The sequence below is a fragment of the Lactuca virosa genome, chromosome 6 (genome assembly GCF_052849685.1).
Source record: "Lactuca virosa cultivar CGN04683 chromosome 6, Lactuca_virosa_CGN04683_v6, whole genome shotgun sequence".
NCBI classification, from domain to species: domain Eukaryota; kingdom Viridiplantae; phylum Streptophyta; class Magnoliopsida; order Asterales; family Asteraceae; genus Lactuca; species Lactuca virosa.
Window position 1 is genome coordinate 234,323,041 of NC_136431.1, and position 10,710 is coordinate 234,333,750.

Consider the following 10,710-nt stretch of genomic DNA (forward strand, 5'->3'; position numbering starts at 1 on the left):
CAAAGAGGTAATTCTATAACTCATTTCTATGTTGTTTATGTCAATTGTATGCTAGCTGTAGGCTTAATGCTTTAGAAACAATATTGCATGTATAATTAGGTAATGATCATGAAATCTTTTTTTTTTCATAAGGTAATGATCATGCTTGTCCAATTTAAAGATAATTGTCATAATTTCAAGATTTGTATTAGTTTATATGATTAGGCTAATTTCTTGAAGATTGATGATATGAATTATCTTGTTCTTATGAGTTTAACTAGATCATGTATGTATTATTTGATTATTGTGTTAATTGAAATAATGATCTAAATGTTTTTAATGAAATCCATAACTTGTCCTCAAGTTATGGAAAATGAAAGATCTCATTTTTAAGAGTCATTTTAAATGGTTTTAAAGTCTTCCATAACTTGTCCTCAAGTTATGGAACATGAAAAGTTTTTCATAAAAACCGCATTAAACTCATAAGTTATGGAAACCAAAAGTTTTGACAAGTTTCAAAACTTGCCCTGAAGTTTTGGAATTTGTAAAGTCTCACTTTTGAATACTTTAATTCCAAACCCTTGAGTTTTAAAAGTTAAAATTCAACCCTTATACTATATAAAATTAAAAGTTTAATAATTATATATGTATAAGTTAAAAAGTCAGTCTTACCGTTAGTAGGCCTCATTCTTGAAGCCGGTCTATAAGGGGGTATAAGGTTACTGCTTATAAAATGGCAGTTTAATGGGTGTCCACTCTCACCCACCGCTTCCTTGACTGGTGGGGGGTCGTTAGCCGAACGGGTAGGATAGGACATTAATTTTCATTAAAAGTATAATGATAATAATAAAGTAACTAAACTTTTATGAAATTCTCAATCTTAGTTACTTTAGGAAAATGTGAATATGGTGCTATCCCATGAAATTGCACTTTGCAGCTTGTTAAGTCGTTAGTGGAGCGTGTATGGTTAACCTGCACACTTATCTGGGAATGACAGTGTATGGCAAAGGGTAGCTTGATGTTAATCATAGATCAATGGAGCGTGTGTGGTTAACCGACACATTGATTAGGTGATCTGTAACATTAAGTGTACCAAGCTAATTTGCATGGTTATTCACACCTTGTTTATGATCCTCGGCATCCCAGTCACAAACTTGAAGGGCACAATCGAGATTTAAACATGCCATTGAAAAGTTCAATGAATCTCAAAGGATCTAGGAATTTCAAATCCAATTAAAACTTAATAATCTATTTCATTTTTCATGGTGGAAATTGGTAAATCGTCATTTACCTACCTTCAAATATTCTATAATTAGATTACGACATCCCTTTTCGCAATTGTAGAATATTGTGTTGGGTCCTAGCCTTAATATTTCGTCTTGGGTGTTATATTAAGGACTTAAATCAACTAACTTGAATTTCTCCCTCATAGATGTCTAGTTCTGAAAACTATGGTCTTCCTTATCCTTTTGCAAAAAGCTTACTAATGAAGATGATATACCACATGGCGATCAAGGTGAAAAATTAATCCCCTTGTCGCGCATTAATGGGACTGGAAATCATACTTCACTTCCTCCACCTCCTCCAATTATTCTCCTTAACCCAGAAGTTCAAAGACGTGAAAAGTTTAAGGTCACTCAAGCCCTATTGGAAAGCAAACACAAAGATGGAAGTCTGTATGTGTCAACATCTTGGAGATGAAGTTACATATTGACAAGCTGGGAGAGTTGGGTGTCGAAGTCTCAAGGAAGTAGGCTGTTGACTAGGTTCTTCAATCACTTCCTGAGTTATATAGCAGGTTCTTTAAGGACTACTATATGACAAATCACAACATGAATCTTATCGATCTTACCTATTTGCTTGTTGCTGCTGAATCAACAATGATTTGGTGCACTGGTAAAGCAAATTTGATTGGAAGATCTACTCCCCAAACTTCCATGGACATTAATAATGGTAACATTGGAAGTCCTGAAAAGCTTTCTCTTCCAAATGGAAAGGGGTCAGCCATGGTAAAGTCAATTGACCAAATGGTAAAGAGAAATGTTGAGTCTGAGATAGTCCAATATACTATTCCCAGAAGGTCCATATGTTCCTATTTCCATGAGAAGGGAATTGGTTGCGAAGCTGCTCTATTTACCTGAAAGATTATAAGGATGGTAAAGTCAAAAAAGGTTTGACTCTACTCAGGTAAGTCCAATATCTAACTCTATTAAGTTCCTATTTGGAGATTCTTAATACATGATGTAATGTAATTACATTTTGATGTTTTGGAGAATCGAAGAAAAGAAAGGAAACTTAAAGGAAGAATAAGCTGATTCTGATCGCGAAGAGATGAATTTTGATCGCATGGTTCGGTGATCAGAATTTTGAGCTGCTGCTTAAGAGTTATGATAGATTGCTCAGGAATAGATAACAACATAGTTTTCATTTGTATTTGCATTGTAAGGAAAAGTTTTTCCGCAGTTTTATAAATAAAGAAAAGTTTTTTATTTTATCTTATTTTAAGTTTCCTTATAATGGCATTCGTGAAAAATTGTTGTTTATATGAATCCATTAATAGCAATCTTGGAAAATGTATTTGATTCTTTCGTTTGTGGTAGTGTCAAAATTTACCAAATAATGAAAGATTCTCATCACCCAAGAATTTTCATCTTTGGGAAATAATACTAATTCCTTGTTCACATGTATATGTGAGTCAAGTGAAGGACTAGGGGATTGGGTACACTTGGTTGTGCATTGATCAGGTCCACCACAAAAAGCGATAAGACTATTCGTTATAATTTACTAAAGTTTAGTAAATATGGTTATGCTTACAGGTTTAAGTGTAATTCTGAAACATTGGAATAGTTTCAATGTTTGGCAGAACGAATGAGAAGAGTCAAATTAGGCAGAAAGATAAAAGTTTCTCCAATATGAAAAGATGAGAGAGTACTTTAGTATCGTGTTTTATGATCATCTTAATAATTATGGAAAACCATATCACAATTGATCCTCTAAGGATATCTTAGTGCATTTGTATGGCTAAGAAGAGGAATCGTGAATTGTTGAAATGTTTAAGTCAAGAAGATGAGTCATACTTCGTTCCAAAATCAAGTCTTAGAGTTATACTCCAAGATTGTGCCTTGAGTAACATAATCTTAAGAAAGGTTTATAACACTTATCAAATGTAGAGTAAAATGTTTTTTACTCTTGTACATTTGAAATTGGTAAGTTGTGATGTTTTGGATAAACAAAGACCAACTAAGACCAATTGTGTGAAGTGTTTTCTTGATAAGTAACTGCACTAACTCTTGAATATTTGTTTGTTAAGTAATTTCTCTTGACAAAAGAGAATCTTATATGTCAAGAGGTCAGTGGGAGTCTAAAAGATCTTGAAAGTTTCAAGAACTAATCAAGAATAAAACCTATCGTTTATCGCTAGCACACGACTTAAGGTTTGTAGCCTATCGTGTTGACATATTCTTGTTTCTGTGCCCATTCCAGTTGACTACGCATGTGAGTTCTATGAGTTCTCAATTGTTTGCATAACAACCTGGAAGTAATGGTAGGCCTTTGTGCTGCCAAGTGGCAAGAAATTAAGATTGAACAAGTTCAGTCCATATGAGCTTGGATTTCTCACTAACCTTATCCTGTGATTATGGTTATGAGAAATTCACATGGATAGGAACACATACACCATAAAATCTAAGTGTCATAAGGTTTCTTTCCAATTCATGAAAATGATTGTGAGGAAACGCTTTCACTAAGTAGATTTTAAGAAGATAGCATTTGTGATATTTGCATTCTCAAATTCGATTATGATTATGACATCCCTCTTCATAGTGCGAATTGTGAGAAATGGCAAAAGGTCTAAACATTTGAGACTTATTGTTGTAAGTTCTAAAAATGTTTAGACACACATGTGAGCTATCTAAGGAAAGGTGTATGAGTTTGAGAAGCCTAGATAAAGTCTTATCAAAGCATCTCGCATCAGAAATCTGAACTTTGGTAAGCAAGTAAATAAGTATTGATTTCTAGAAGTCCAACTAATTTCTGGGTACATGCAAAAGTTATTGGGAGCATAAGTGTTATGCTAATAAGAATGTAATTATTATGCCAGTGGGATCACAATTATTACGCTAAGTGTTGCAAGTTAGCAATGTTAATTATAGAAAACAAAAGTTTCAATTCGCAAAGTTGCAGGCTTTGAAAAGTTGTTTTTCTATAATTAAGGGAGAGGAATTTATACTTCATTTCAAATATAAAAGCTTAGATTGAGATTTTAATCAAATTTAGTCAAGGATAGATATGAATGCTATGTTGGAATGGTTCAACATAAGGAAATTCTATATATATGGAAATGTTAATTGCGTTCTCAAATTCGATTATGATTACGACATCCCTCTTCATAGTTCGAATTGTGAGAACATGGAAAATAGAAATATTATAGCAAAAGACTGATCAAGTATCATGTCTTTATGTAAGACATTATGAATCGTGTCCCATATGCTTCAGGTATAGGATCGATTGCATATGCTATAATATTCTCGTGTTCTAATTTTTCCAAATGCCTAGGGCATTAAGAGGGAAAAAGTAATAGAACCGGATATGACTAAAGTGGTTAAACAACTGTTATAGACAATCTAAGGTTCGCCAAAGATTGGTTGCTTATGGACAGTTGGAAGTATATTTTGAATTTTGGAAGGACCATATTGACATACTCCGAGAAGAGGCAACTCTTGTTCAGAAGTGATAGTCAAAATAGGAATATAGAAATGTTTCCATAAGAGGAAGTTATTATTTGAATCTATGTAAGATTAGAAAGCTTAATGCAAGAAGGATGTTCAAAGGAATGTACTTTGAATGTGAGACTTCGTTTCCATGGAATTGCTCTCCATTGGAATACTTTGTAATGTTTGTTGCCAAGTCTCTGTGACTTTTGTGCATGGTCATTACAAGAGGATCATTGCATATAAGTTTAGAATCTAACAGATTTCAGTAAATGGCAAGAATTTGGTATTCTTACATTTATCATAAGGATTTGGAATTGTGAAATGAGCATCATCGAAATGTTGTCAATTGATCTATTTCACAAAGAAAGCACCATAGGCAAACATAGTGTGCATGCTTGGAGCATGGGATAACTATTGTTTTAATTAAAGTATTAAGTTGATTATTCGAGACATTATACAATGAATAATGAGTAATCAATATGGCGATTAGATAAAAGGTGTTTTATTTACACTCAAAAGTTTTGGGGCCATATAGGATTAGTATTATTCTTGTGTTTCAATTTGCATGTTTTGACTTACCTAATAACTAGGTTATTCAAACCATCCACATTCGATCATACTTTTGAAGTAGGTATTGAGGCAAGACTATCATGAATGGGTCTGTAGGATTGTCTAAGGTGTTAGACATAGCACAAGTTTGCTGCAGTATTCATGAGTACTCTTGTAATAAGATTTGAGTATTGGATTCAACCCACGCTCATTTGTATCACTTCATGGATTTTATCATGAGTAATCATGAGACGATAATATCTTATATTCTTGAAACCAAGACATGTGAGTTGTAATTTACAAGTCGGTTGCACATTGACATATGTAAACACACCAGTAACTTGCTGTTATAAAACATATCGTTGTGTGTGATTTGATGAGTAAGTACAAGCAAGCATTTGAGTCGAAGTTTATCCATTCCTTTTACCCTTAGAGGGATAAAAGCGATATATGTGGGCCCGTCGATGATTTAGTGATGACACCCGAAGTGCTTGGCCAAGACTGGACTGATTTGATTTGTTCAATTAGTCAGTCGTCATAAATCGGAAATTGGGAAACAACAAATGGACAGAGAGAATGATTAAAATCCATGTCTCATGTCCATACGATATCTAGAATGGAGGGATATATGATCCCTTATCTAATGGACACGTCATTGACTAGGTCAGAGTTCGACAGTGGCTATAAAGAGCTACGATTGCTAGTCGGGATTTTGGAGTCGTACTTGCAATAATAGTTATTAGACTTATCCAAGTGGGAGACTGTTGGATTAGGTTTCTAAGCCCATAACTATAATTGGTATGTAATTGACCCGAGAGTAGCATGGTCCATTTGGGTTGCATATCACCACGACAATTTGATAGGATGGACTTTTGAGAAGAGGTTATTTATGATTTATTAATATATTATAAGTTCTAATATATTAATATGAAATCATATGATTTAATTAGTATTGATCAAGAATTAATTTGGAATTAATTTTGTGATCAAAAGAGACTTATTGAATTAATAGGGACTAATTATGTAAATTAGTTATATATGGTTTGGGTTTATGATACATGATAGACTAAGTTTATGGATGAATCCATAAAGAGTTAGCCCACTTGAATAATGGATCATAGATAATAAGCCCAAGTGTATGGATTAGGGTTTACCCATGACTCTCGGATTCCTACACTATATATATGACAACATATAGCCTAAAATTGGTTGCACAAGTTTTGCTAGAGTGTTCTTGGAGAGCAATAACCGATTTTAGTGTGGATAAGCTCTCTCAAAAGTCATCCTTTATCTAAGGTGTGTTGTGAACCATTTGAAGTGCAACATTTTGGGAACTAAGTTCTTAACGGCCAAAACTACAAGCTACAACAAAGAGGTAATTCTATAACTCATTTCTATGTTTTTTATGTCAATTGTATGCTAGTTGTAGGCTTAATGCTTTGGAAACAATATTGCATGTATAATTAGAGAAAACATAGATCCAAAGCATTTAGGGTTGTATGTGCACCATAGGATGATATAGTATACAAAATCCAACAAGAAATTCCTCACCGAGAGAGGAATTGATCACAACTTCTCTGCTCCTTACACTCCACAACAGAACGGTTTAGTCGAAAGACGCAACAGAACGCTAGTCGAAACTGCTCGATCAATGCTGAAGTTTGCTAATCTACCACTCTACCTCTGGGCCGAAGCCGTGTCAACAGCTTGTTTCAATCAGAATCGGAGTATCATTAATCGACGCCTCAATATGACACCGTATGAAGCCATGAATGGTAGGAAGCCAAGCATCTCTTTTCTTCATTTTTTTGGATGTCGATGCTTCATCAAAAACAATCGTGACCAGCTCACCAAGTTTCAACCTAAAGCTGACGAAGCAATTTTTCTCGGCTACTCTACAAAATCAAAGGCGTATTGAGTGCTACATCGTCGTACTCGAGTTCTAGAAGAAAGCTTTGATGTAACCTTCGATGACAACTTCGTTCGGAATTCTGGCCCTACTCACATTACAACTCACATTTTGGAGTTAGAAGCTCCTCCACCAGAATGTCCGAACACTCAAGTGATCCATGAAGTCGACTTTGAAACACTCTTCAGACCATCAGAAACAACTCTTGATTCAGAATCTCGATCAAGACCAACCTTATCCTCTACACCTCCTTGTTGGGACTAAAACCCTAATTGTGATTTGATGAACAAGATGCGGAAAATAAGAACAAACACAAATATGAAGATATGTCGAATGATCACTCGATTTATTCAAAACATGAGGAATAAATTACACTTTCAGAATAGACTAAAGAATGTAACTCTACATAAGAAACCTCACAACGTGGCGGCTACATTTTGCCTCACTCTTAACCCTAATTATGAATAATACATGACTATATAAAGGGAAAAGACAAGTCTTGGGCTTTTAACCTACACTTCATCAAGGGGGCCCATTGCCATAATCCATGGAGTACTTTGAAACCCTAGAATATCCCCCTCAAAGTATGGAATGGATGACAAGGCTTCAACTTCCAATCAAAGCATCTAGCAAATAAGAAATGATATCGCGACGAGGAATATTTGAAGCAATCCACGAATCTTGATTCTTCAATAGTCTTCAAAAACGGGTTCTAGGATATATAAACCAAGCACTGAAGTAATATCTTTAAACTTCTTTTAAAATGTAATCCCAAAGATCTTCAATCAAGCTAAACCCGCCATAAAAACCCATTTCAGAATTAAGAAACCAAATCACTTCTTGTCTTTGAAGAACTCCCCCTCCAAGTCACAATGATCTTCAAATAAGCTAAAGATATAAGCCACCAAAAATATCATGTAACAACCCAAATTTTAAGATTCGTAACGCCACTTGAAAGAGAAAATACTAGAAGTCGGAGATATAACAAGTCCTTAGAAGAGCTCGATGTAGAACTGCTACTGTAAAGGTCACTTCTCTGTAAAAGCTTTAGAAGAGATCGATGAAGAACTGCTACTGTAAAAGCTACCTTCATGATTCTACCACAAGCTTCATCAAAAATCTTTAAATTTGAAAAGTCACAAATCCAATTTTGAATGGCCATACCAAATTCTCCCCCGATTTATAATAAAAAACGTGATTATAAAACCTTCAAATGGTCATGAGAATGATCTTGAATGGATAAATAATTATTATGCTCCCCCGCGACAAAATGATATAAACGATGAAGTATAAAATCCGAAATAGTTGAAAAATGTGACGTTATCACGAAAAACGACTTTCCGAACCACCAAGACTTGATGGAATACTTATTTTTCTGTTCACAAAGAAAATATGTGCGTTAAAAAAAATCCAAAACTGTTCACCAACCCCCAAATTTGCAAACTTTTCGAAAAACGGGATGAAACTGTCACTTTGCTGAAATTCTGAGACTGAAAATGTAACTCTGCATCAATTTCCCTTTTTAATTGTAACTATTTCTGGAATTGGTCCAAAACTGCTAAGCTGTGAAAATAACAAGGACCAAAAGTGGCAAATCGCTTAAGTTGCATGGACTAAATGTGAAACTTTGAGTTATCTTCCCCATTTAAACGAGATTGAAGAATATAGCGACAACAACACCCGATTAAACTCCGAATCCAAGAAATCGACACCCTTTTACTTTCGTTCCGAGCGCACAGTTACGAAATCACACTCCTGTTGCGAATCCAGTCTCAAATTCATCTGCGAACCTGTTCGTAATTCCAATCACGAAACCGTTCATTCCGAATCTAATAATCAAATTTCCAATTACGAATCAACAGTTCGTTCCGATTGGGATCAATAGAAGCTCTAAATCCAAGCAAAGGTTCTTGAGACGAATCCGAGTCTAGTCCCACCTTTCGTTCTGAATCAGACAATTATACACCTAAAGTGAACATTCGCAGGTAAGATGTTCGCTGTGAACCAAAGTCAAACACGAACCCAATCACAAGTTCGTTTCACTGACATCACGAACGTTCGCAGGATAGTTCATTCGTAATTTCGACTTTACCGTTTTGATCTCATTTCACCGTGAATGATAAGAATTGCGAATCACCTGGATGCGAACAAATGAGAAACACCGCTTCAAAAGAAAACCAAAATTTCAATTTTGACCTTTTAGCGTTGACTACAAAAACAATCGCTTAAATCATCCTGACTTCATTCGTTCGCAGGTAACGTCTTTCACAATATTTCAAGTTCATTCGATCGCATTACACATCCGGTCACGAATATGATTAAGATTGCAATCCAATTTTGACTTTTCGTTGGTCAACCCATTCGTTCCGAATCAATTTCACAGATGTTCGCTGTGAACCAATGTCAAACACGAATCAAACTCCGAACAATCGTGGGTGAAAGCGAGTGCGAACCCATATTTCTTGACCTTTCGCTCCGAATCACTCGTTCACAACGCCGATGCGAATCACAGTCAAATTTTGACTTTTCGTTTTCTACCATTGTTCAACCCAGTTGAGATTCGATTCATTCGCAGGTAAGGACATTCAAACCGATTTCGTTTGTTCGCAGTGAGATCCTTCGTATCATGAGATACACAATTTTAATTTTGACCTTTTGGTTTACTTGACAATTGCGAACATATCCTCAACACATACCGGTTTGATTTCATTCGTTACGATTGATGTCACGATTCTGATTTTGACTTTTTCGTTTGACGCATCGAGTTTGAATCGGAAGCCAGCCATCAATTTCACCATAATCGATAAACAAATGAACCATTAGTCCAATCGATATTTCAGATTAAACACACGGATTCAATGATGATTTTCCAGTTCTTCATCCGTTCATCATAAGTTCTTAAACGTTACCAGATACTCAAGAACATCAAAAACTATCTTCTCCATATTAATCATCAGATCAAACACCCACTGTTCATCGTCTGTTCATCACCGATTCTCAAAAGAAATATTGATTTGTCAAGAATAAGATTCAATAGCATCAAAGAACAATTTTGGATCCAAAACACAATCAATGATAACAGGAAACAATCATCAATCGTCAAAGGACAAATCTCAAACGGATTCAATCACCAAATCGATTAGTAAATTAAACCATAAGAAGTGTCGATGGTGTGATACAGAACAAGCGATTTAAAGATTTAAAGAACGACATACGGGTGTAATCTAATGAACAGAGCTTAATAAAAGTGGGCTCAAAACGCATGAACAGTAGACGGACGAAACTGGGGTCAAGAATAGTTCAAGAAACAAATCAATGCGCTAACTCAAGGGAATAAAGCTGCCGACAACAAACTAATGACCAGATCTAATAAAAAATATGAACAGAAAAACAAATCAGATTGAAAGAAATACCAGATGAACAGTAACATAAAAGATAAATCTTCATGAACAGTTGCTTGAACAAAATTTTGATTCCAAGACGCCAAAACACCAATAATCTTCAATAACTTGTGCGGAAAATCATCAAACCAAGAACCGATACTTCAAAAATCAATAGATC